Source organism: Protopterus annectens, chromosome 16.part0 (assembly GCF_019279795.1).
Source record: "Protopterus annectens isolate FY-2018-M chromosome 16.part0, PAN1.0, whole genome shotgun sequence".
Taxonomy (NCBI): Eukaryota; Metazoa; Chordata; order Ceratodontiformes; family Protopteridae; genus Protopterus; species Protopterus annectens.
Genome location: NC_056750.1, coordinates 795270531 through 795294988, shown reverse-complemented (window position 1 = coordinate 795294988; position 24458 = coordinate 795270531).

Below are 24458 nucleotides of genomic sequence, written 5' to 3'. Positions count from 1 at the left end.
TCCCTTTACTGCTCCTGTGCATTCTGTTTTAGATTTCCTGGCTGAAGTTTTTCAGTCAGGATCCTCTTCATCAACAGTCAAAGTTCAACTGGCGGCTATTTCCAAATATCATGTTGGATTACAAGATCATAACATTATGTCACATAGGCTATGCAAAGCCTTTCTGAGAGGAGTTTTTCTTCTGAAGCCGCCAATAAAACATCCTCCTCCACCATGGGATCTGAATTTAATGTTAGCATCCTTGATTTTACCACCCTTTGAACCGTCTGCATCATGTTCCTTGAAGTTATTGACCTGGAAAACTATATTCTTACTGGCTGTCACTTCAGCAAGAAGGGTTTCCGAAATTCAAGCTCTCTGCATCTGTTCCCCTTACTTGGTTTTTCACAAGGACAGGGTATCCTTAAGAACGAACCCGTCCTTTCTCCCCAAAGTTGTTTCTCAAACTAATATTAATCAATCCATCGATCTACCAGTCTTTTTCCCAAATTATTCTGACAGAGCTGAACAAAAGCTACATTTTTTGGATGTCCATCGTCAGCTCAGGTACTATTTGCATAGAACTAAACAATTCAGGAAATCGGACCAATTATTTGTCTCCTATGCAGAAAATGGGAAAGGTCTCCCAGTTTCTAAAGTGACCTTATCCAGATGGTTGTCTTCCACCATTTCTTATGTTTATTCGCTTAGAGGCAAGCAACTACCTTCTAAACCGAAAGCACACTCAACCAGGAGTCTATCCACTTCTGCAGCCTTTCAGGATAGACTACCCATTGATACCATTTGTGCAGCAGCTACTTGGGCCACTCCTCATACCTTTGTCTCTCATTACAAGTTAGATTTGGCCTCCAGAGACAGGGCCAGTTTTGGTTCCACAGTTCTCAAGAGTCTGTTCCATTGAGCCACCCGGGATACAGGTGCTAGGGACGCGGTCCCATCCTGCAAGAATGAAGGCGAGATTGACAACTTAACATTTAGAAGTTATGTACCTACCATAACGTTCCATGTTAGTTGTCTTCTCTCGCCTTCTTTCTTGCGTCCCTCCCTCCTTCCCCCTGGCCTGGACAGATCTTGAAGAAGTTTCCTCTTCTCAGGTTGTTCCCTCCTGAGTCTTCATTAGAAGAATCCTTTGTTAGGAATTTTTGTTTTCCTAGTTCTACTAGGTTACTCTTTAGCAGGGTAGGTTAGCTACCAAACGAGATCTGAGGTAGTCCCGCCTTGCATCATGGGATATAGGGTTGCCTCGAGCTGGTAAAAGGAGTTCTCAAGCTAAGAAAGTGCCGAGTCGGATCCAGCAAGAAAGAAGGCGAGAGAAGACAACTAACATGGAACGTTATGGTAGGTACATAACTTCTAATTGGTTAGTTTTGCTCCTGGGGCTCAGGGTAAAGCTATTTCAAAACAAACCATCTCCAAATGGATTTCTCATTGTATTTACTTTTGTTACCTGCAGCATGGGAAGGTTCCCCCTCAGGGTATTAGGATCCATTCTACTAGAGCAGCCTCTAGCTCTGCGACCTTTGAGAGGTGTGCCAACTAAGGGCATTTTAGAAGCAGCTACTTGGTCTTCTGTCCATACTTTCACAAAGCATTACAATCTACCTTTTGTTTTCTAAATCCAGGGCTGGTTTTGCCTATGCAGTTTTGCAGGGCCTTCTTACCAACCCTTAATCTGTGATCCTTCCTCCCCCCTTTGTCTTTTTCCTGGGCTTTGGGAATCAAACCATATATTAGCACTGCAACAGTGAAACACGAAGAACATAGTACAGTTGTGTACACTGACCATAAATGTAGATGTTGGAGTGTATTCACTGTTGTAGACCTGGTTTCCCACCCTCCATTTCCCCTTTTTTCCTAAGGCACAGACTATTTATATTTTTATTTTTTGTATGTCATGTGTCCAGGGTGCTACCTTCCTGGGTTGGCTTTCTTTTAGGGGCTCCTGACAGTTAAGGCAAGAAAAACTGAGGAAATGGCGTCTGCTGCCTCCCTTATACTTTGTTCTGACATCAGTTTTACAACCAGTGGCAGCTGACGTCATATACCAAGGACTCTGGTATTCGGGCCGACTGAGGGCTACCGGGAGCCAGATAAACCCATATGTAAGGACTGCAACAGTGAATACACTCTAACATCTACATTTATGGTAAGTGTACACAACTGTACCTATGTTCAGCCTTTCTTATATCTTCCCTAGTATCCTTGAATGCTTCCACTGACCAGCATTGTTTCAGTGCCTCAAGCTTGTCCTAGGGTCCTACCACTTTACCCTGGCTGCTGTCTCTTTAAAGTGAACTAGAATGCTCTTATTCCATTTATCTACATCCTGTTTTTTCTACATGGTCTTTGCTACATCACCACCTTTACAACCGTCTCCGACAGTGTGGAGTATTAAGATCACACCACCCCTTTCTATATTAAGCAGGCTTAGCCCATCCTTGTACCATGGCCCTTCCATTCCCTTCTCCATGTTTTGATAATTCTGCATTGAACAGATTCCACAAGACCAATTCCATTCCTTTGTATGGCTGTTGAAACTGGTACAAAGTTCACTGTGCAATATTACTGTTGTTCTTTGCAATGGGAAGATGACTTTTGCATCCTTGCAGTTCACTACCTTAGCTATGCTTCCTGTTGTCTTGTTCACCTCCCCATTGCTTTCTGCATTGAATTCCAGTGTTAATCACTGGGATGGTTTTAGGTTCTGGTATCTGCTGTCTGTAGTGCCAGCTTTGCAACCAAGAATATTTTATGCCGGAGGCATTCAGTCAAGTGCAAAACCTTGCAGATTTTTTTTCCATTAAATGTTGGCCATAAATCCCTTCATCTTCCATGTTGCTACAGGTCCCACTGGAGACTGATCCAGTCATCCCTTTATTACTCCTCCATCTTGGCATCAGTGAAAAATGTTCATTTTGAACTGCAATCCCTTAATCCAAATGGTCCCTATTCATTTGAAGTCAGCTGCTTCAAGCCAGTGTAATCACTGACTGGTGGCTGTTGTTGCATCTCTAGTATGTGTAGCTGGGGTTGCAAGAGCCTGTCTTAATATAAAGTGGTAAAGCTTGTGTTATCGTAAAATCTTCGCTTTTAATGAGAAGATGTCCCTGTACTTTGCCTAAGACCCCAACTTAAAATCAGCAAGTATAACTAAGCTTTGCTTCAAGCACTATCATGTGGGTGTTAACGAGCTGAGACATACTTCCCTGAACTATATGAAGAGAGACATTGTTGAATGTGTATTGAGCAGCATTGTACCATCACTAAGGATGATGCCACAGTATGAAAAAAAGATGATCAACTTCAATAATTGGCTTAATTTCTTGTGTCTTTCTAGGGGGGATTCAATATTTGCCAGTAAGGGAGGACTTTGTTAACAGACTATGTTGCTTTGCAAAGGATGGTCTACACCTGCCTCTCCTAGGCTTCAGAATATTGGCTAAACTTTATGCACCCCCGTTAGAGCCTTTTTTAAGCAATGCTAAATTGACAAACCTACCAACATTGTAAATAAAACCTGAAGGTGTTACTGCTCAATGCTAGGAGCCTAAACAAGAAACTCCACACCCTAGAAATTCTCCTCATTCTGGAGAAAATATAGACATCTGTGCCATTACTGAAACATGGTTTAAATCTGCAGAAGGTACTCTGGCAATTACAAGGCTTCAGTGCCTTTCATATATAAAGCCATCAGCTGCAGCAAGCATAACTCTGTGTTGGTTAAACATGACAAAGAAGTGGAATTTATCCATGTGCAAGTCACCATAGACAAAGCTCCATACCATATCCTAGCAAACTGTCACCCTGTATGTCCTTAGGTTCCCATAAATTGTACTTAGACCTACTGGAGACCCCCCCCCCCATTAAACAAAATAAGCTGTTTATGGGAAACTTTTAACTGCCGTTTATAGAATGGGAAACGTACATTGCAAACTTTACCAGATAGTGCGCACACCCACCAGAGGTTCAAACATACTGTTCCTGGTACTCACCAGTATGGGAGAGAAGTGCACCCCATCCCCCCTCCCCTAGTGTCATGTACTCACTATTGAGTACAGACCATAAATCTGTTTCCTTCTCAATAAAAAAAAACTCTGTAATCCTAGAAAACCATGTAATAGGAACAATTCCAAAGCAAACCACACCTTATTAAGCAAGAGTTATTCAAAATTCAATGCCCCTCCCGGCCCCAAGTTTACAGCAGCCTATGTGGAATTGTTCAGAGAAACCTGTACAATCATGTAAATGGTTGTATAGAGACTGCTGTACTACTAGAAGTTAAGCCCAAAACAAACCACACTGGTGAAATCCTAACCTTAATAGGATGCATAACAAAATGAAAAATGTTGCTGCTAAAATCAAGAACAGCTCCCGTAATGATGAGCTCCCTAATTTAACTAAACAGGAAGTTAAGAGGACTAATTAAGCCCAGCAAGGCCAATTACGAGGTCAGAATAGCCACAAAGGCTAAAGACCACCAAAAGGCCTTATTCAGCTATGCCTGAAACCTCAAAGGCAGCACACCTCTGCATGCTGAAGTGGTGGTCATTGGTACCACCTTCTCTGAACAAAGTGACATAGTGAATTTGCTGCCTGACAAATTCAGCTCAGACTTCACTCCTCATCACCCACCAGCTCCCTTCATTAAATGCCTAATAACATAACCCACAACTGTTTAACAGGGAGCAGGTGCTGGCTGCACTTGCTAAGGTCGAAAACACAGCCTCAGTGGGCCCAGACAGTATCCTGGGATGCCTCCTAAGTAGCTGGAAACATGACCTATCAGGACCACTTGCAGATCCAAGGAAGTCTTAGTGCCACTTTAAACTTGATGGGTCTGATAAGGGGTGGATAATTATACCTAACAAAACATATGCAACAGTTGGAGCACCCACAAAGGTTCCTTGCCAGGAGAATCTAGGGTATAAATAAATACATTATCCTGACTGCGGTGGTGGTGCTGCGGTAGCGTTGTCGCCTCACAGTAGAGACGTCCTGTTCGATTCTCAGCCAGAGTGTCTTCTGTGTGGAGACATGCGTGAATGGGCATACCTTCTTTGAAGGTTGTGCGTCAGGGCTGGCAACTTGGCATGTAAAAATCTATTGTCAATCATTAGCAGACCGGAGTTCCGCTGTGTCGACCCCTAACCGGGAAAAGCCGAAAGACACAACATCCTTTCTGGATCACCTTGAAGCCTTATGTTTGTAGTTTGTCTGCTACAAATTACTGAGAGGTGATCTATGCCCGTCATACAAGGCATCCTCGGACCCAGCTGTAATGGATCTTTTGACATCTGCAAAATGAGCAGCTTCAGAACCATTAGATCCAAACATTTAAATTTTGCTTGTGACATAAGACATGTTGGTGAGACAAGTGTTTGTCTCAGAGGATCCCCACACTATGGAACAAGCACCTCTTTCATGTGAAGTAGAGTTCACCCTTAACCCCGTAGAAGTGTAACCTTAACCAGTGGATTGGAAATCAGCAATGCACGCCGAGTCTGGTCCCCAGTGCCTCTGAGTGACAGAGAAACAGTAATCCCCAAACTAACATCCCTCCCACACAGAACATATAGAAATTTCCTAACTAACATACTGTCCCCTTAAAAACACCCATGATACATAAGGGCACAATTGGGTTGGATTGCACGGCTAAGCATATTAAGGCCCTGGTGATCGTTACCCTAGTATGTAACTATGAACCTATGAAGTCTCTTCATGAAGGCTGTGACTTTTTGCCCATACCATGGTTTGTTTGTTTACATTTTGTTGCAAATGAAAGCTGACTTGCTGAGCCGTATACAGCCAGACCAAAGCATGTAATTTTTAAACATCTGTAAGCTACTCTTACCTCACCCCTTGCCTGTGTTTTTTTTCCTCAGCAGATATGATCATCACTTAAACAGTGAAACGTGATGGGATTGGTTCTGACACCCTTTCTTCCATTGGCATCTGTCCTAAAATTGCATTGTGACACACTTCTGATAAGATGATTAAAGGGAACTCTGTTAGAAGATAGATTCTGTCCTGTTGTCTGTAGGATTAGGAAGGAGTGGAGAGAATCTACTCCAGATTATTTTTCATGGGATGTCATCTTGTAGTTGCTGCTGCCTCCTTTAAGTATCAGTGCCACTGAGCATCTTTCTGCACCCTTCATCCCAGAATGTGGCTGACTACAATCTCCTACTATGAGTCCTGCTTGTCTCATGATTGTTCAGTTTGGCTATAGGTTGACATAGCATGCGTCTGTCCATGCTGAGAGTTTTGACTTGGTATGCTTCTGCCCACACAGTTTTTAACTGTGATTTACCTGTTTCTGAGGTATCTTAAGTAATCTTTCTTCTTGAGTGATCAGGCTTTGTACTTAATGTTTAGAACTGATGTTGTAGTGCCTTATTTTATGCAGATACTAGTGTTTACGTTCTCTGCTGACTTTCATGAGTAGCATCTTCCAGAGCGGAAAAAAAAACTTAAGGAATTTCTTCTTCTTTGAGCTTATTTTATCTGCTTTGATAATCAGGGTTGTTGATTTCTTGCTGTGAACACTACTTTGTGAGACATATGCTAGAGTACACCTTTTTCCCAGCAGTACGGTTTCTTTACTAAATTTATCCCACCTTCTCTGCTGCCATAAACTTGGTTTAAACTAGTGTTCATCAATTATACATGGATAACCTTAGCTCATTTTAGACGCTACAAACCAGCTAAGTCCAACTGATGCAAGAACTTCTTTTAAGGAGTGACCTGCAAAATGCTGCTTGTTTAAATTTACCTGCTCAGTATCATTAGTAGGCAAGTGGAGTACGAGGGTAAACCTGGTCACATATTGTACGCTTCTGAATCTTACCTGTTATCTCATACATATTCTTTTATGCTTATTTTTGAGAGAGCTTTGCCTATAATGCTGGATTTGTGAGTAGTTAGTGTGTAAACCTGCCAATTGCCAATGTGGATTTTTATACATTGCCTGGATACATTTGCTGCTTTGGTAGTCCTGTTTTACATTATTCCTCCTGCACAATTTGATGGAAGATGCCTTTGCTTGTGACTGAAGAGATTCCACTGTTATAGCCCAGTTCCCTGGACAGTAAAGAAATGATACATGTCAGTGCTGTGTATGAGCAAATGTGTATCGGGCTGTTGTTGGTTCTGCCTTTAATCTGCAGCTTGTTGCTACCTGAAGAGAGATGGTGTGGGTCACTATTCTAAAATCCTTCCTTGGACTTGCACTGAGTCACTTCCTCCTGCTGTAACTCTCTTCTGTTGCTGCTTCTTGGCCTTTTCTCCAACTCTTCCCCTCCCACTTGTCATGCGACACTTTGATAATATCCCTTTCTATTTGTCTTCTGCCTTCTATATACATGCTAATGCTATATCCCTTCATAGCACAAGCCCATTAATTCCATGTCACATTGCAGTGTGTCGCTGATTGTTGCAGTGACATGAGGGTAGCACCAGTTATGGATATTGAGGTACTTCTACACTGCTCTGTAGATGTGGGCCCTGTTAACTGGTTTTAGTGCTGCAGCGGAGTCATAAGATTAAGGAAGCTGCAGAGGCTGGTACCCTTGCATCTTATTTAGACTGATTTGTTGTTAGGTGGTTGGTATCATGTATGAGCCAGTTGAATGCCTTTGAAAATGTCTATTATTTACTTTTTTTTTTTTTTTTTATAGAAAGGATAGCTGGCTGTTGGGTACTGAGTTCTTCCCACATAGACCCCACGGTATCATTTGTTTTGTTGGGAATGCAGTTCACATGGTGTTTATCATTTAAATGGCGGTTGAAATTTTCTGCACCTGATGGAGCTTTGATATAGATGCTACCCACTAGCCTGAGCGCATCTGCAGCACTCGCATCTCTCCTGACACTTGGCTTCTAAAAACAGGCCATTACTTTGGTGTGGATAATTTTCAAACGAGAAATGTCACAGTTTTTCAGCTCTTTGTAGCTTCTTTGTAGTTGTGGTTTTGATGTGCCCAGGTATGCTCATTCTTTAACCAAGTTGTTATATGTGATTAGAGATCCAGTATTTTTCTGTGTGCACTGCTAGTTTTTGTAAAGCTGTTTTGGTGGTGTGGTTATAGAATATGCATCTTTAGCAAAACCGATTAAACAAATTCTTTAACCTGTCATTGTTATACAAGTACGTAGGTCATAGAAACTGTTTAAAAAGTTAGATTTATTGCAGCCTGGAAATTTTCTAATTTTTGGGATTTGAATGTTAGCATTTACCTGGAAACTGAATTTACGTAGAATGGTGCATCCAGTAGACCCTTGCCTATGTATAGCGGTGTCCCAAGTTGCACTTTATTTGTATTTAATGCTGCTATGCATTAGGCTGAGGACTTCCATGGCTTTTACAAAAGTCTTGTGCTGCTCACTCAAGTGTGTGCACTTGGATGTTTTGAGGACTGCAGACATAGCCGCCAGCATAATTCAGGAATTCTGGACAGCGCCAAAAATAATGTGAGGACATAGGCCCAAAATCGGGGACATATTTTAAATACTACTCTTAATTCAGTTCAAGATAATAGAACAGGTTTTACATAATTACACATTTTCTGAACAGTAAGAAGCTTAAAAGTCGGTGTGGCATTATTGAGCCACTGTCATCTTCTGTGATATACTAGAAATTCAAATATTTTAAGTGGACAGGACAAAAATATGTGCAAAATCAGAGACATTTGAGAGGTATGCCTGTGATATGCTGGATAAGAAATGTTTAGCTTTTTTTAATGCTTTCTGGCATCTTTGACCCTTGATGCACGGTAGGCAGTATTTCCATTTAAGGAGAAAAGTAAATCTGAAATGCATCCAAATAGAAACTGAATGCTTACAATATAGTACCACCACCTTACTTATGACTGTCTCTTCGCTCTCTCTTTTGCATCCGTTTTTCTCTCCTCTCTGTGTTTATTATTATTATCCTGTCAGGAAATGTTGCTGTGGAACAAAAGCAGACTAATGTCTAGAGTGCAACAGTTAACAGTGAGTAAACACTGTTTAAGGAGGGTGCTTACTTTACCAGCAGTTGGTATACTTTGTTCATTTTATTTCTTTAATGCACAGCAGCAAACTTTTCACATCAGAACACCATTTTCCGCACTGTGTTCATAACTTGCATCTCCTTGAGCTGCTAATTGATCACACACTTTTGTCACTTCTATCTTACTTTTCCTGGGCCCTGTATCATTTAGGAGGGGGTTGTAAATAATCTTAGACTGAGTGTGTACTAGCAGAATCCCACAAATACCAACAGGGTGGAGCATAGCTCTCACCCTTTTAAATCCAAAATCTCTAATATAATTTGAATCCGGGACATTTTAAAGAACACTTTAAGCTACAGCTTTGACAGATTGAGAACTTGAATTAGTGAGCATTTCCAAAGTAAATGATGTATGTTAACTATGGTGATTCATTGTTTTTGTAATTTGCCATCTTTTCTCAAAAAAGTCCTTAAGTAAACAACAACCGCATTTATGCCAAAATCGGGGATATTGTGAGGTATGGGATGAAGATTTTTGGACACTGCACTGTTATAATTTTTCAAAGCAGGCTGCTGTTAATAGTTACTTGCAGGTGTTTCTGTGCTTACACAGGCTGTTTTTATTTGGTTTTATAAGTTTAATCTTCTAATCTTTCTACCAAGACTCAACTAACTATCCTACCCTCCCACGCCAAATGCTTTTGAAACAACCTGCCATTTACAAAGCCAGCTAGACTAATGAAATGGCTGGCAAATATAACGTCCGCAATTGTTAATTATTGATGGGAAGAAGCAGTGTTCAAAAGCACGGTTTTCATTTATTAAAGCTTGTTAACATGTCACTTATTGTACAGTGTTAACATGCATGCATCTGTCCATTTATCCATCCACATCCCCTTTTTCTCATTTTTGCACATGAGGTCAGGGTGTCATTTAAACAGTGGCAATTGTCTAGAGTCAAGGTAGCTAGACTTGCAGTGGTGATTCTTACACACCACTCACTCGTACTAATGGTCAATATATGTCCAGTCCAGTTACCACATCTCTGTGGAATGTGGGAGGAAACCCATGCAAAACACAAGGAGGACATGCAGACTCTGCATACAAGACACATCAGACTAGAATTGAACTGGGAAACCTCTTGCTGTGAGTAGACAGTGGTATTAACTGTGCTTCTGCACCATTCTGACATGTGTACATGCATTGACCAAAAAAAAAAAAAAGTGCTGTCTCACACCATGATAGATGCGAATACATTTGTGTATTGCTGTCAGTCCATTGTTTTATAAACAAAAAATGTCCAAAGAGTGGTATATGTGTTATATTGTGAGGCGTTTTAAGATCTGTTAAAATGTTATTCTAACATCAAAATAAGGAAAAGTGCTATCATGCAACAGGCTTATTTTGGAAAGGTAATAAATGTTTTTTTCTGTATAATTGTATTGTATAATAGTCGTATTTTATTCACACCTGATTGTGGTGCATTGTCATATTTTATAGTGAAATAAAATGTCCAGAAAGTCGCATCGGATTAGTAAAATCATCAACCTAGATGTAAAATTTAGCATACTCCAACCAAAAAGGGTAACATAAAGAGGCTGGTATTCCAGATCTTGAAGTATTAAAGCAGACAGAAACAATATTGTATCACACTTCTCCTTCATCCTAGTAAAGCATAATAAGAAACTGCATTTAAAAATATTCTTGCAGCACAAAGTAAAAGCTGTAGAATAAGAGATAATATTCCAAAATGTCATACTATGACAGTAATAAACTTTGAAATATAATCATTTACTAGAAATAACATGCAGAATCTAGTACATCTGTGCTCATTGCATTGTAGTGCAGAAGTGAAGCACTACCAGAATTTGTGCTTGTGCACTAATAGTGGCAGCCGGAATCAGAGATGCACAGATAAGCACACTCATAGCATTTCTGCCTTTATCCTTATTGTGTCACAGATGATGGTGCATGTATGTAGTTCTGCATTTCATACAACTGCATTTCTCTCTCTCAGAATCTACACTGTGTATAACTTGAATTTCCTACATCCGTGTGGGTCCACACAGATAAGGCAAATCATCTGAAGAAACAGCACAGAATTCAAAACTACAACCATTTCATTTTACAAGTTTACAACATTCCAATCACTGTGATAAATATTTACACCATTTTATTAATTAACATTATTTATTTTATTGCAGTTTAACAGGGAAAGTCCATTGGGCCAATGTAGCCCGTTTCCAATGGAGGTCCGAGGAGAAAAGCTCCAGACAGAAAGACAGTATTAGAAAAACATTCAAAAGTAATAACCAAGTACAACATTTTTAAGATCTTTACAAGAACAACAAATTAATGCTCAATTAGTACATCATAAATGGAGACAAGAATTATTTATGCAATGGCTGAGTTTTGAATAGGATAAGATAGGTGTCAGGATTCAGGAAGGATGAGTACAGGAGCATTCCCAGAGAGAGGAGAGATGAGAGTGGCATAAGGTTTTAAAGGAAGGGAGATTCCGGGTAGTTTTAATGTGAGGGGGAAGAGAGTTCCATAATCTAGCAAGGGAGAAGGCTAGTAAGAGTTGTCCTGGTGAATGTAAAGGTTTGTAGAGTTCCAAGAGGTTTTGATTTGTGGATCTTGGTGTTCTATGTGGCTGCTGAAGTTTTAAGGAAGAGGAGAGAGACGGACAGTTAGAGGGTTTAAAAATGAGCTTGTGTGCTGCTGTTAGTTGAATGAAAGTTAGGTAGTTTGGGAGTTCCAACCAGTTTAGTGCATGAAGGGAGTTGCAATGATGAGTGGAGGATTTGGATCCTATGGCAAACTTAGAAATTTTATTATAGCATGAGGATAGTTTAGATTTCAGGGTTGATTGGAGATTAGTGAGTAGTGGGGCTCCATACAGAAGGGAGGGGATGAGGTAGGTGGTTGATAGTTGTCTGGATGAAAGAGAACGCTAGTGTCTGTGACGATAAACCATTCCGACTTTTTGATGTTTTTTTTTTTTATATTTGTTTGTAGGTGGATGTCGAATTTTAGCTGGTCATCAATAAGGATTTCCAGAAGTTTTGCATGGGGAACGATTTCAATAGATGTCTTGTTTAGACTGAATATAGAGAAGTATGCTTTGTCGATGGCAGTGTGTCTAGAAGGGGAAAAAATAATTTTGGATTTGGAGGCATTAACGGCTAGATGCTTTTGAAGCATCCAGGACTCTGTGGAGGAGAAGGCCTCTTGAGTAAGGTTTATTAATTTGGGGAGAATTTTGGCAGAGCAGATGATAGTAGAGTCATCTGCGTATTGGACAAGTTTAGCATTGGGGATTTTTTAGTGGAAGTCATTAATAAAAATATTAAATAGTAAGGACCCAATATAGAGCCTTGAGGGAACACCTGTTGGGGTGTGAAGGAAAGAAGTAGTACAGTTGTTCCATTTTGAAGCGTGCTCCCTGGCTGAAAGATAGCTGGTGAAGCAGTTGATAGAGGAAAGGTTAAGATGAGAGAATTTAGAAAGGAGGAGCTTATGAGAGACTGCATCAAAGGCCTTGGACAAGTCGAGGAGGAGGGTAGAAACGGTTACCAGTGTCTTGAGCAGAGTTGATAATTTCCAGGAAGGGAAAGGGCAGTAGTGGTGCTATGTCCTGGTCTAAACCCATGTTGTAGGTGGGGTAAAAGTTGCAGGTGGATACATTTTTCAAGAATCTTGGAGATAGGGGACAGGATAGCTATTGGGCGAAAGTTGGAGATTGAAAAGTTGTTACCTCCTTTGTTCAGGGGGATGATGAAAGTTTTTTTCCAGAGGAGTGGTACATAGGACTCTTGGATGGAGCGATTTTAATTAAGGATGCTGATGGGAATGTCATCTGTGGCATTAGAACAAGGTTTTAGTTTTAGTAGGAGTTTTTTATAGTGTGGATAGGAATCTATTTGAGAGTGAAAGGAGAGGGCTGAGAGTTATTGGAGGTTGAAGCAATGGTTTTGGATATGTTGGAGGGTATATTATTAGGGAAAGATGAGGTAAGTTTGGCTGTGGAATCAAAGAAAAAGGAGGTGAATTTAGTATCTAGGAGAAGGTCAGGTGAGTCTGGGTCAGGGCAGGGGGTCTCTTTCTTGCCTGGAGATGGAATTGATGCGATGCTACTCCAGAATTTTTTTGGGTTGGTTTTATGGTTGTTTTGGAGTTTAAGATAGGATTTACAGTCGATGGCCATTTGTTTTTTTTACTTTATTTCGTAGTTGCTTGTATTCAGCAAGAGAGTTGGGAGTTTTGAATTTTTTATAGTATTTTCAGGTTTTGTCTTGGAGATGCATAAGGTGTTAAGAGAAAAAGTTTTAAAACATACTATTTGTCTCTTTCTCCAATCTAGCAAAATGAATATGCTATTTGCTGAAGTGTTGGTAAGAAAAGGTCATTGAACCATGTTTATTAGAGATGGGCTTTACCTATGATAGATGTAGTTAGCTTATAAACTTGAATAACACCTGTTTTCTATACTTCTGAATAAGAGTTAATTTACAGAGGCAGGCTGTGGAAAATTCCAGCTACCACTGTTGAACTAAGTATTCTGTACTAACTGTGGTTTTGAGGTAAATGTTCTACACTAACTATGGTTTTGAGGTAAACATTCTACACTAGCTGTGGTTTTGAGGTAAAACATTCTTTTCTGAGGTAAATTGTGATCCTAGATGTTTTTCATAGCCAACTGTCAACTGTTAGAAATGTAACAAAAGCTATTTTGGCTAGTAACAGGAAAGTATAAAAGTTGATGTCAGTAACCAAGCTGATCAGATTGAGATCATCTTGGCCAACATGTTGCTGTAATCTGGTTAGCAGTTAATAAAGGAAATTTTCATCACCTGAGGCAGATGTGACTCGCTTGAATTTTTTCTTCTGACATTTTGGTCCTTCGAACCGGAAACCTCTACGAAGATATGGATCAGACCGACAGAGACCGAAAAACCTGTGCAGGTGAGGGTTTCTCATCTTAAGATTCCCTCGACGGAAAGCCCTCCGACTGATTTGTCGTTGGAAAGAGGCCGGCCGCTCTCTGATCCCTGTCTGAGGGACTGTTTCCGAACCAAAAGTGGGAAACTGAGTCTCATCTGGTTCAGGTAGGATGAAAATACCTTTTTTTTTCTTTTAATTTAATTTAACCTTGTCGACAGGGGTTTTATTTTTAGTTAAGGGTTTTATTTTTAGTTAAGGGCGGGTAGGAATAATTGTTAAGATTATTTTGTTAGGATCACTTATTTTGTTAGGATTACCTGTTATTTTGTTAGGATCCCCGTTAAGATAGCCCCATTTTGTAATAAGCCCTGTAAAAATAATTTTGATGCAGTTCTAAAATAAGAAATCTAGGAAAACATGGATTCAGGTTGCTGCAAGTGTGAGAGTGATGTCTGTTTAAATGTTGATGCTAAGTATATGAAAAGTTTAAACAAAAAATAATGTTAAATTTTTGAGAAGTGGAAGTTGAAATATGATTTTGATGGTACACTGAATAAGAATGCCTGTGCAAAATTGGTTAGAGATTTGAGAGGATGCAGGAACTAGAACTAAAAAGCAGAGACAATTGGGATTTCCCCAAGCACAAAAATGGTTAGAATAAGCAAATAAACGAGCTATAAAAGAAAAACAGTGTCAGGAAAAAGAGAAAATAAATCAAAAGGGATCACTGGTGCCAAGTGGAAAAGTAGCTTTATTTTTAGATAAAGAGGATGAGCACACAGTTTGTGCAGTACAAAGTTAGGCAACCGCCCCACCGTATGGTGAAATTGCTGCTGCCATACCGGGGGAACCTCCTCAATATCAGTCTGAAGATGTGGGATCTGTACAGCAGGGTGGGTTACTAGCTGCACAAGGAAATGTGACCCCTCCAATTTACCCACAAATTCCCGTAGTACCTAAAGTTGCTTTGCAACAGGTAGACCAACCTATGCAGTTAAGGTCAGGACCAGCAGGGCAAGGACGTTGGGCTATTAAACTTTCTGACCATTCAGAAGCTCTTCCCTTAATACAAGTTGCAAACCCACAAGCAGGAGATGTTGGACAAGAACCAACTATTTTAGTTTATTGTCCCTGGGCTAGAGAGGATATAAAACGAGCTACGGATGGTATCCCTCATCCCAAGGTTAATTTTCAAAAGTTTTCTGAGGACATAGTTAGTATGCGTTTAAGTTATCATCTAAATGGTTTAGAAGTAGAACAAGTAGTGCGACAAATCTTAGGTCCAGATTGGCACTTAGTTTGTGGTACTTGGATATGTAAGGCAGATGACGGCACTACATTAAAGCACAATTCTGGGGTGTTAGACACACGAGTCACTGATCTGTTAAAGAGAATTTCTGATAAGTGGCGTCCAAGAGCAGATTGGACAGTAATAAATCAGTGCATCCAAAATGATGATGAATCTGTAGATCATTATATTGTAAGACTGACAGAAGTGTTCAATAACCATTGTGTAATGATGATTCCGCAGGATCAGACTAATGATAGTCCGTATGAACAGCAATTAAAGAATGCTTTCCTTAAAGGTTGTAAGGCTCCGATAAAGTAGTTTTATTACTAAGCACATGGTAGTTCATAGAACATGTAGACTGCAACCTTTGTTTGAATATGCACGACATGCTGAGCGACATTTTAATCTAAAAAAGAAAGTACAAGTGTTGGCAGTAGGGGATGATGGTGGGATATTCTTAGTACAGGACCAAAGGGGGCAAGTGCACCGTGGTGGCGTAAAAAAAACGTGGGGGCCCGCAATGGGACACGTTACATGAACCGGGTGGACATTCAGCCTATAGGGAAAGGTTAAAACGTGGAGAATGTTTTAAATGCGGTAGACGTGGGCACTTCGCTGCCAACTATGAAGAGTGGCAACATCCCCCACAGCTTACGAACAAGGGCTCTGCATGACTATATGATAGTAAAGAAAGGCGCCATCTTCATTATGGGGATAGTGAAGAGGCAGACACTCTCTATGATGAATGTCAAACACTCTAATGGAAGGGCGGGATTGTGACTGTGAAGTCATAAACCTGGCAAATTTGGGTATTGCTATGCATCTAGATCAGAAACCCATGATAGAGGTTTTGGTTGAGGGACAGAAAGTGGAGTTTTTATGTGATTCAGGTGCATCGCGTGCACTTTTGGGTCCAGCAGTTCTGCCTCCGAACTGCGAAACAGATGAGTTTGTCCTTGTAAAAGTGGCAAATGGGAAAATTTATAAGGAACCACTGTCTCATCCTCTACTGTTCACAGATCCACAAACAGACCAAACTGTTAGGTGTAGGGTAATTATATCAAAAGTTTGTCCAGTTAATTTGCTAGGAAAAGATTTGATGCATGTGTTTGGAATAGCGGCAATTCCCACACCTAAAGGTATTGAGGCAAAAAGGTTAGCGGATGGCTTAGTAGTACAGGGAGTACAAGACCTGTTTTACTGGTATAGCCTAGACTTGATTTCAGACGGTCCAGGGAGGGTTGATACAGAGTTGATCAATCTAGCTCGAAGTAAATCTAGGAGTGGGTCACCGCAGGTTGCGGCGCACTTACATTGTATAATGTTCTATAAGGCCCTTGGTCCGGATAAAGAATTTGAAAAAGAATTCTTTAAGCACAAGTGTGCAAGGATAATTTTGAATGATATGTTTTGGGATACGCAAAAGGTAATACAGTAGTAACCTGTACTTTGACTAAGGAAATTAATTCTTTATATCGTTCAAGTTATAGCCCACATATCTCGGTTACTAAAGCAGTGGGGACACATTGGGTAGATTTGGCGAAAAAGGTAACTATTTGGAACACAATGTCTGAAAGTCAGTTGAAAGATCAACAGATCCAGGTACAAAGATTAAATTGGGTGACTTGGGCATGACCAAGTGTGCACCTCAGGGATGACAAAACAGAAATGGCATGACGAATCCTCCTAACTCAAGAAGAAGTTAAGTGCCTTACTTTAGATTTATGGTCAAAAGGTAAAGGGGATGTGGGACTGATGAAAACAGCAGGTGAAGTTTGTATAACTCCAAAGTCAGGTTTTAGACCTCGTAAGCACCAATACCCATTAAGTAAACAAGCGGAGGAAGGAATTAAACCAGTTATTGAACAGCTAAAACAGGTAGGAATTCTTGTTGAATGCCCAGATTCACCCTGCAATACTCCGTTGTTTCCTGTAAAGAAACCGGATGGGTCATGGAGGTTGGTTCAGGATTTACAAGCAGTGAATTCAGCTGTGATCCCAAGAGCACCGGTGGTCCCTGACCCCTATACATTACTTAATGATTTACTACCTCAGCACAGATATTTTTCTGTCATAGATATAAGCAATGCCTTTTTCTCCATACCACTACACAAGGAGAGTAGATTTTGGTTTGCATTCTCTTTCCAAGGTAAAAGATACACATACACCAGATTGCCACAGGATTATTGTGAGAGTCCGACAATATTCGCACAAGAAATGGCTGCGAATTTAGCTCAGTTTGTTCTCCCAGAGGGAAGCCAGGTCCTGTTGTATGTAGATGATATTTTATTGGCCTCACCCACGCAGGAAAGTTGTAAAAAGGATACCCTAGCCCTTAGTTTTTCAGCTGAGCAAGGACATAAAGTAAATAAAGAGAAGTTACAATTGTGGAAAGCACAAGTAAAGTACATGGGTTATTTAGTCTTGCAGGAAGGTAGACAATTGGAAAATAAAAGAAAACAAGCAATTCTTGAAGCACCTATGCCTACGACTAAGCGGGAGATGATGTCGTTTTTAGGTGTGACTAATTTTTGTAGAAGTTGGATTCCTAATTATGCTGAAGAAGTAGGGCCATTGACTGCACTGATCCATGACACTCCCATGGCAGCTAAAAGTAATATACAGGGGACAGATAAGGCAATACAAGCATTTAATAGAATTAAGCAATTGATAGCAGGATCCTCTGTTTTGGGTTTTCCGAACTATTCTAAGCAGTTTGTACAAATGGTTGATTGTAAGGGAGAATATATGACTTCGGTTCTGGTACAAGTACATGGGGATAAACAGAGACCGATAGCTTTTTATTCCTCCAGATTAGATCCTGTTGCAAGGGCATTGCCGCATTGTGTTCAAGCTGTAGTGGCAGCCGCCATGGCAGTGCAAGCCTCAGCATCATTAGTTTTGTTTCACCCATTAAAATTGCGAGTTCCACATTCAGTAGCTACTATACTTTTGCAAGATAAGATAACCGTTCTATCCCCTAGTCGACATTTGTCATGTATGACAGTGCTGCTGACACAGCCACATATGACCATAGAAAGATGTACTACTCTTAATCCGGCGACACTTTTGCCGACTCCAGAAGAAGGTACTCCACACGTTTGTTTAGAGAGCATTCATAACAAAGTACTTCCCCGACCAGATTTAACGGATATTCTGTTGGTAGATTCTGATCTTGTTTTGTTTGTAGACGGATCAGCAAAGAAGGACACTGTAGGAAGAACACTAGTAGGGTATGCTGTCACCACAGAAACTGAAGTTTTAGAAGCAAAAGGATGGTCAAATATTTATTCTGCACAAGCAGCTGAGTTAGTGGCTTTGACTTGAGCTTGTACCTTAGGTGAGGGTAAAAAAGTGACAATTTATACAGATAGTCAATATGCTTTCTCTACTGTACATGTTTTCGCCCAACAATGGAAGAATAGAGGAATGGTTACTGCGACAGGCAAACCAATAAATCACAGAGATTTAATTTTACAGTTGTTAGATGCAGTGCAATTACCACTTCAGATAGCGATATGTAAATGTTCTGCACATACCAATAGAAAAGATCCTGTCTCCAGGGGAAATGCTTTTGCTGATATGGCTGCAAAAAAGGCAGCTCAAGAAAATGATTTGCTTTTACATGACAATGATTTAGAGCCCGGACACCTCTTAGACTTAGAGACACTAAAAGTAATGCAAACATTGACAACACAGAAGGAAAAATGGCGTTGGGTCAAACATGGTATTACTCAACAGGATGGGTTGTATAGGGCATCAGATGGCAAAATGATATTACCCTCAAACCTTTTTAGGTGTGCTGCATTGGTTAGCCATGGACCTGCCCATGTAGGAGTACAGGCAATGGTTCAAATAGTGTCTAAAGTGTTTTGGTGTAAGGGGTTTTCAACTTATGCAAAGCAATTCTGTTTATCTTGTTTATTATGTGCAAAGTATCATGCTCAGGGGGGGGGGGGAGTTAAAAAATCTCAGCAGGCATTCCCTACCCCTCCATATCCATTCCACACACTCTGTATGGACTTTATTCAGTTGACACCCTCAGAGGGAAAAAAGTTTTGTCTAGTCATAATTAATGCTTTTTCTAAGTGGGTAGAAGCTTTTCCAGTAGCACACACAGTAGCTAAGCTTTTAACAACAGAAATAATTCCCCGATTTGGTTTACCAAGACGCATTTACAGTGATAATGGGTCTCATTTTGTTAACCAGATTGTTCAGAAGTTGGGTCAAGTGTTTCAAATTGATCTCAAGTACCATTGTGCTTACCATCCGCAGTCAGCTGAACTGGTGGAGAGACACAATGGTGTCCTGAAAAGTAAACTCCGCAAACTGATGGCAGAAATGCATAGATCCTGGACTGTGTGCCTTCCATTGGCACTCCTGTACATGTGAATCTCACCCTCCTACAAAGGACTTACACCATTTGAACTTTTGTTTGGGAGACCATATTACGTCCCGCAGTGGCAAGGATTGTTGCCAGCAGAACGTGAGGGGGATGAGGATCTGGCGGATTATATGAAGAAGCTGCTAAATGTCAAGTCTCTCGTAACCAATGACTCCTTTGCAGATTCCAGAAGTGAAACCTTGTTAAGTGTGGCACCCAGGGACTGGGTGTGGATCCGAATTGTGAAGAGAAAGAACTGGTCATCCCCCAGGTGGGAAGGCCCATATCAAGTACTTATCTCGACACCTACGGCTGTAAAGATCGCAGAGAGGACTTTGTGGATTCATATCACCCACTGTAAAAAGACTTTTCCTTCTACCATTGATGTTGGTCAGACTCCATCGGACCCCTGAACGCAAAGTCTGACTACAAAGGAAGGATGGCCATGTTCAACTGGTACTTGAACTGTTACGTGATGATGATTTTGGTGGCGAAAGTAAATATGTCCATACAAGAAGGAACAGTTGTGAGAAAATGGAATGGTGGTGCTGCAAGCGCAAACAGGTGTTACTACTATGTTCAAGGTAAAATTTTGTGAAGGAATTTTGGACTGTGCTAAATGGAACAGTAATGATTTCCTGACTCTTGCAAAATACTTGTGCAATAGAGACTGTGCGTCCTGGTCAAATGTTTGGTGGTCAACAAATGTGAATGGATGGGAAACAAGTGGTGCAGTGATACTGGAGAAAGATAAAAGCAGGCAACAAAGAATAAAAATTGCGCATTTCCAAGGTACTGAAGTGATTACTATAACCATCGTGTCACCACAAGAAAGTGATTCAGGAGTTTATGGAATCAGAGTGTCTCATCCAATTGGAACTGATCCTTTGGGGACTTTCCAACTTAAAGTGCAAAGCCTTAAAAATGCTACAAGTAAAGCAGATTTTGCCTTCACAGAAGAACAGTTGTTACTCAAGACGGGATTCGTACATCATAATGAATGGTTACCTTGGGTTAGATGTAGTACCCGAGAGGCACACCGTGAGAACTGTGTTTCTTGTGCTGAAGGTAAACAGCAATTAGCAACAGTCCCATTGATGCAAGATGAAGGTAATCTGACGTGTCTGTTAAAGTTATTCTTCAACAAAACCGAAGACAAATGCAAAGATGAAACCCAGCGTTTTCCAGTCATAAGCAAAGTTGAGAAACCGCCTACAGTAATCTCTTATCCAGGTTCGTATATGTGCATTTCCAGAGATGGCACAGGAAAGAATAATGGCAATATGGGACAGAACTATTGCAATGTTACTGTGAATGGCAATGAGAATCCATTTCTGGAGAACCAAACTCATAGTTTAGCAGACGTTTGGTGGTTATGTGGAGACAACAAACTCAGATCAAGGTTTACGATTCCCTGGAAAGGAACTTGTGCACTCGTAAAGTTAATTCTGCCATTCTACATTTTCCCAGTTCCAGCAAGCAATTTCGTAAGAGAACCTGAAATAAAGCAGAAGTGGTTGAATAAGAGAAAAAAAGAGGCATCGAAGCAATCCTTCGATAGCAGTGTCTACATCGATAGCATTGGCATATCAAGAGGCGTACCTGATGAATACAAAGCAATAAACCAAATAGCGGCTGGTTTTGCATCCATCTTTGTCTGGATTCAACCCAATAAGAATGTGGACTGCATCAACTACATTTACTATAACCAGCAGCGTTTTGTGAACTATACCAAAGATGCATTGAAAGGTATTGCTGAACAACTGGAGGCCACTTCGCAGGTGGCATGGCAGAATCGAATTGCGTTGGATATGCTCCTGGCCAAAGAAGGAGGAGTTTGCAGGATGTTTGGGACTTTCTGTTGTACATATATTCCGAATAACACTGCCCCTGATAGGAGCATCACTCGAGCTTTGAAAGGTTTGGAGATGTTATCCGAAGAATTGGCAGAGAACTCTGGGGTAAGTAATCCCTTCACAGACTTTCTACAAGCGTGGTTTGGAAAATGGAGTAATTTCATCAGCAGTTTCCTGGTGTCCGTCGGGAGTCGCTGTGGCTATCGTGGTAGTATGTGGTTGCTGTTGTATACCCTGTATCAGAGGTCTTCTACAAAGACTGGTTGATAATGCTGTTATGAAGACGATGTACCAGCAGTTGCAACAGACTGGTGAAAGTGAATACATTGAAATGTGACTTTTGAAAATATTTTGAAATTTAAAAGTTTTTGTTTTGCAAATGAAGTAATGTATGCAAAGAAAAACTTAGTTTTTACCATATATTGTTGAAATAAAAAGACAAATAAAAGTGTTTTGAGGGGGGAAATGTTAAGAGAAAAAGTTTTAAAACATACTATTTGTCTCTTTCTCCCATCTAGCAAAATGAATATGCTATTTGCTGAAGTGTTGGTAAGAAAAGGTCATTGAACCATGTTTATTAAAGATGGGCTTTACCTATGATAGATGTAGTTTGCTTATGAACTTGAATAACACCTGTTTTCAATACTTCTGAATAAGAGTTAATTTAGAGGCAGGCTGTGGAAAATTCCAGCTACCACTGTTGAACTAAGTATTCTGTACTAACTGTGGTTTTGAGGTAAACGTTCTACACTAGCTGTGGTTTTGATGTAAAACATTCTTTTCTGAGGTAAATTGTGATCCTAGATGTTTTTCATAGCCAACTGTCAACTGTTAGAAATGTAACAAAAGCTATTTTGGCTAGTAACAGGAAAGTATAAAAGTTGATGTCAGTAACCAAGCTGATCAGATTGAGATCATCTTGGCCAACATGTTGCTGTAATCTGGTTAGCAGTTAATAAAGGAAATTTTCATCACCTGAGGCAGATGTGACTTGCTTGAATTTTTTTCTTCTGACATAAGGATTTTTGTCTCTTTGGTTAGCCAGGGAGCTGTTTTGGATTTGAGTCTTCTGGTTCTGCAGGCGGCAAAGCAGTTAAGTACATTAGAGAAAACTGCATTGAACTGTGATATATTTATGCTGAAGGAGGAGGGGGGAAGGTGAATGGTGTACGAAGACAAGGGAGATGGTCACTAAGGGAGTCAGGGAGAGTGCCACTATCAGAAATTCGGTTTGGATGGGAGACTACTATCCAGTCAAGGATGCCACCTGTGGTATAATCTTTATTTGGTCTAGTAGGAGTTTTAATTAGCTGCGTGAATTGATGAATGTTAATGCTTTGAGAAGGGATTGATGAGTGAATGGAAGATCAGTTAATATTGACATCACCTAAGGTTATTGTCTCATTATTTATATTGGTGGTGAACCAGGAGAGAATATCTTCCAGAGTAGGGATATCATTACCAGGTGGTATGTACAGGGTGGCAATGCATAAACTTTTGTTAACTTTGAGAAGGGCCAGGGTTAGCTCAGCAGTGTCAAATGAGGGTACGGGCTTAGTATAGGGTGTCACTGTTAAGGAGGAGAAGAGTAAGGCCACTCCTCCACCTTTCTTTTGGTGTCTGTCACTTCTTATGAGTTTATAGTTTGGGGGTGTTATTTCGGTATCTTTTATATGTGGCTTTAGCCAGGTTTCTGTGATAGAGAGAATATCAGGTTTGTTGTGGGAGTTCCAGTCATGAAAAGCAGGTATTTTATTACAAAGGCTCCTGGCATTAAGTGTAGCAAGGAGAAGAGAGTTGTGGGGAGGAGATGAACAATTTGAGTTTGATTTGGAAGTGGAGTTAAGTGAAGGCCCTGGGTTAGGGTGTGTATTTCCAGAACGGAGGAGGAGGGAGATTAATTTAGAGTAGAGTAAGGATAGGTATCTATGTTCTAAGGGGTTATAGGTTAGGGTATTAAAACCTATGGAGCTTAGCTTGATTGGTATGGGAAGTGGTTTCCAGGGAGCAAGGAAGAGTTTTCTTTTAAAGAGAAAAGATACATTATGTTTATAGAGATGGGAAGAGATTTGGGCTGTGGAGGGAGATTCTTTTTTAATATATATTGAAGTTGTGTGAAGGGGAGGAGAATAATGGAACTGTGAGATTAGTGAGGTAGAGTAGATAGAGAATGAGTGATTGGAATAATGACTAAAGCATGTGAAGGTTTTGTTTGCATGATAGGTGTTAGGTGAAGTTAAGTGAGACTGATATGTAGGAGAGACGAAGTGATGGGGGAGGTGTAGGTTAAAAAGATTAGTGTGTAGGTGTCTAGTTAGAGATGCTGCAGAGTGAAAGGATGTGTTAAGCAGAGGGGAAGTGGGTGGAACTAGGAAACCAGCTGAAGAAAGTGATAGTGGAAGGGAGGGGCTGATTATGATAGGGAGTTGTGGTGTGGGAGTGGTTAGATAATATAGATTAATATATTAATAGATTAATAAAGTAAAAATGAAATTGTTACATTTTAACATGGCTAAGACCATTTTTCTGCTTTAAAATACATATACATGACTTTTAAAAACTGAAAAATAAAACCGCAGTACAGATTGTATTATATAATGAGATACCACAGATGTATGTAGATGAGCTGTATTTCACCCATGGTGGAAGTAGTTTGGTTTACTCATGCTGCACCCTCATAACAACAGTTACCCCTTCATTCATGGCTAAAAGTCACTCACCCACACCCAGTTGTGGTGCACGTTGACAATGCACCATTGCTTTTTAGGAATAAAGTATGATGTGGATATGTAATACGTTTCATCATTTGAACATTTTTATGGCATTAGTCCTGTTTTCCCCAGTATTTGCATTAATATGACAGTGAAGCGGTATTAGAGATGAACCTTGCTTTGAGTGAAGCAAGTATCCTTCACAAAAACTAGAAGTATTCACCTTTCCGCTGTTCTTCATTTGTTGACGTATTGAGTATCATGAGAACATTGTTTTTGT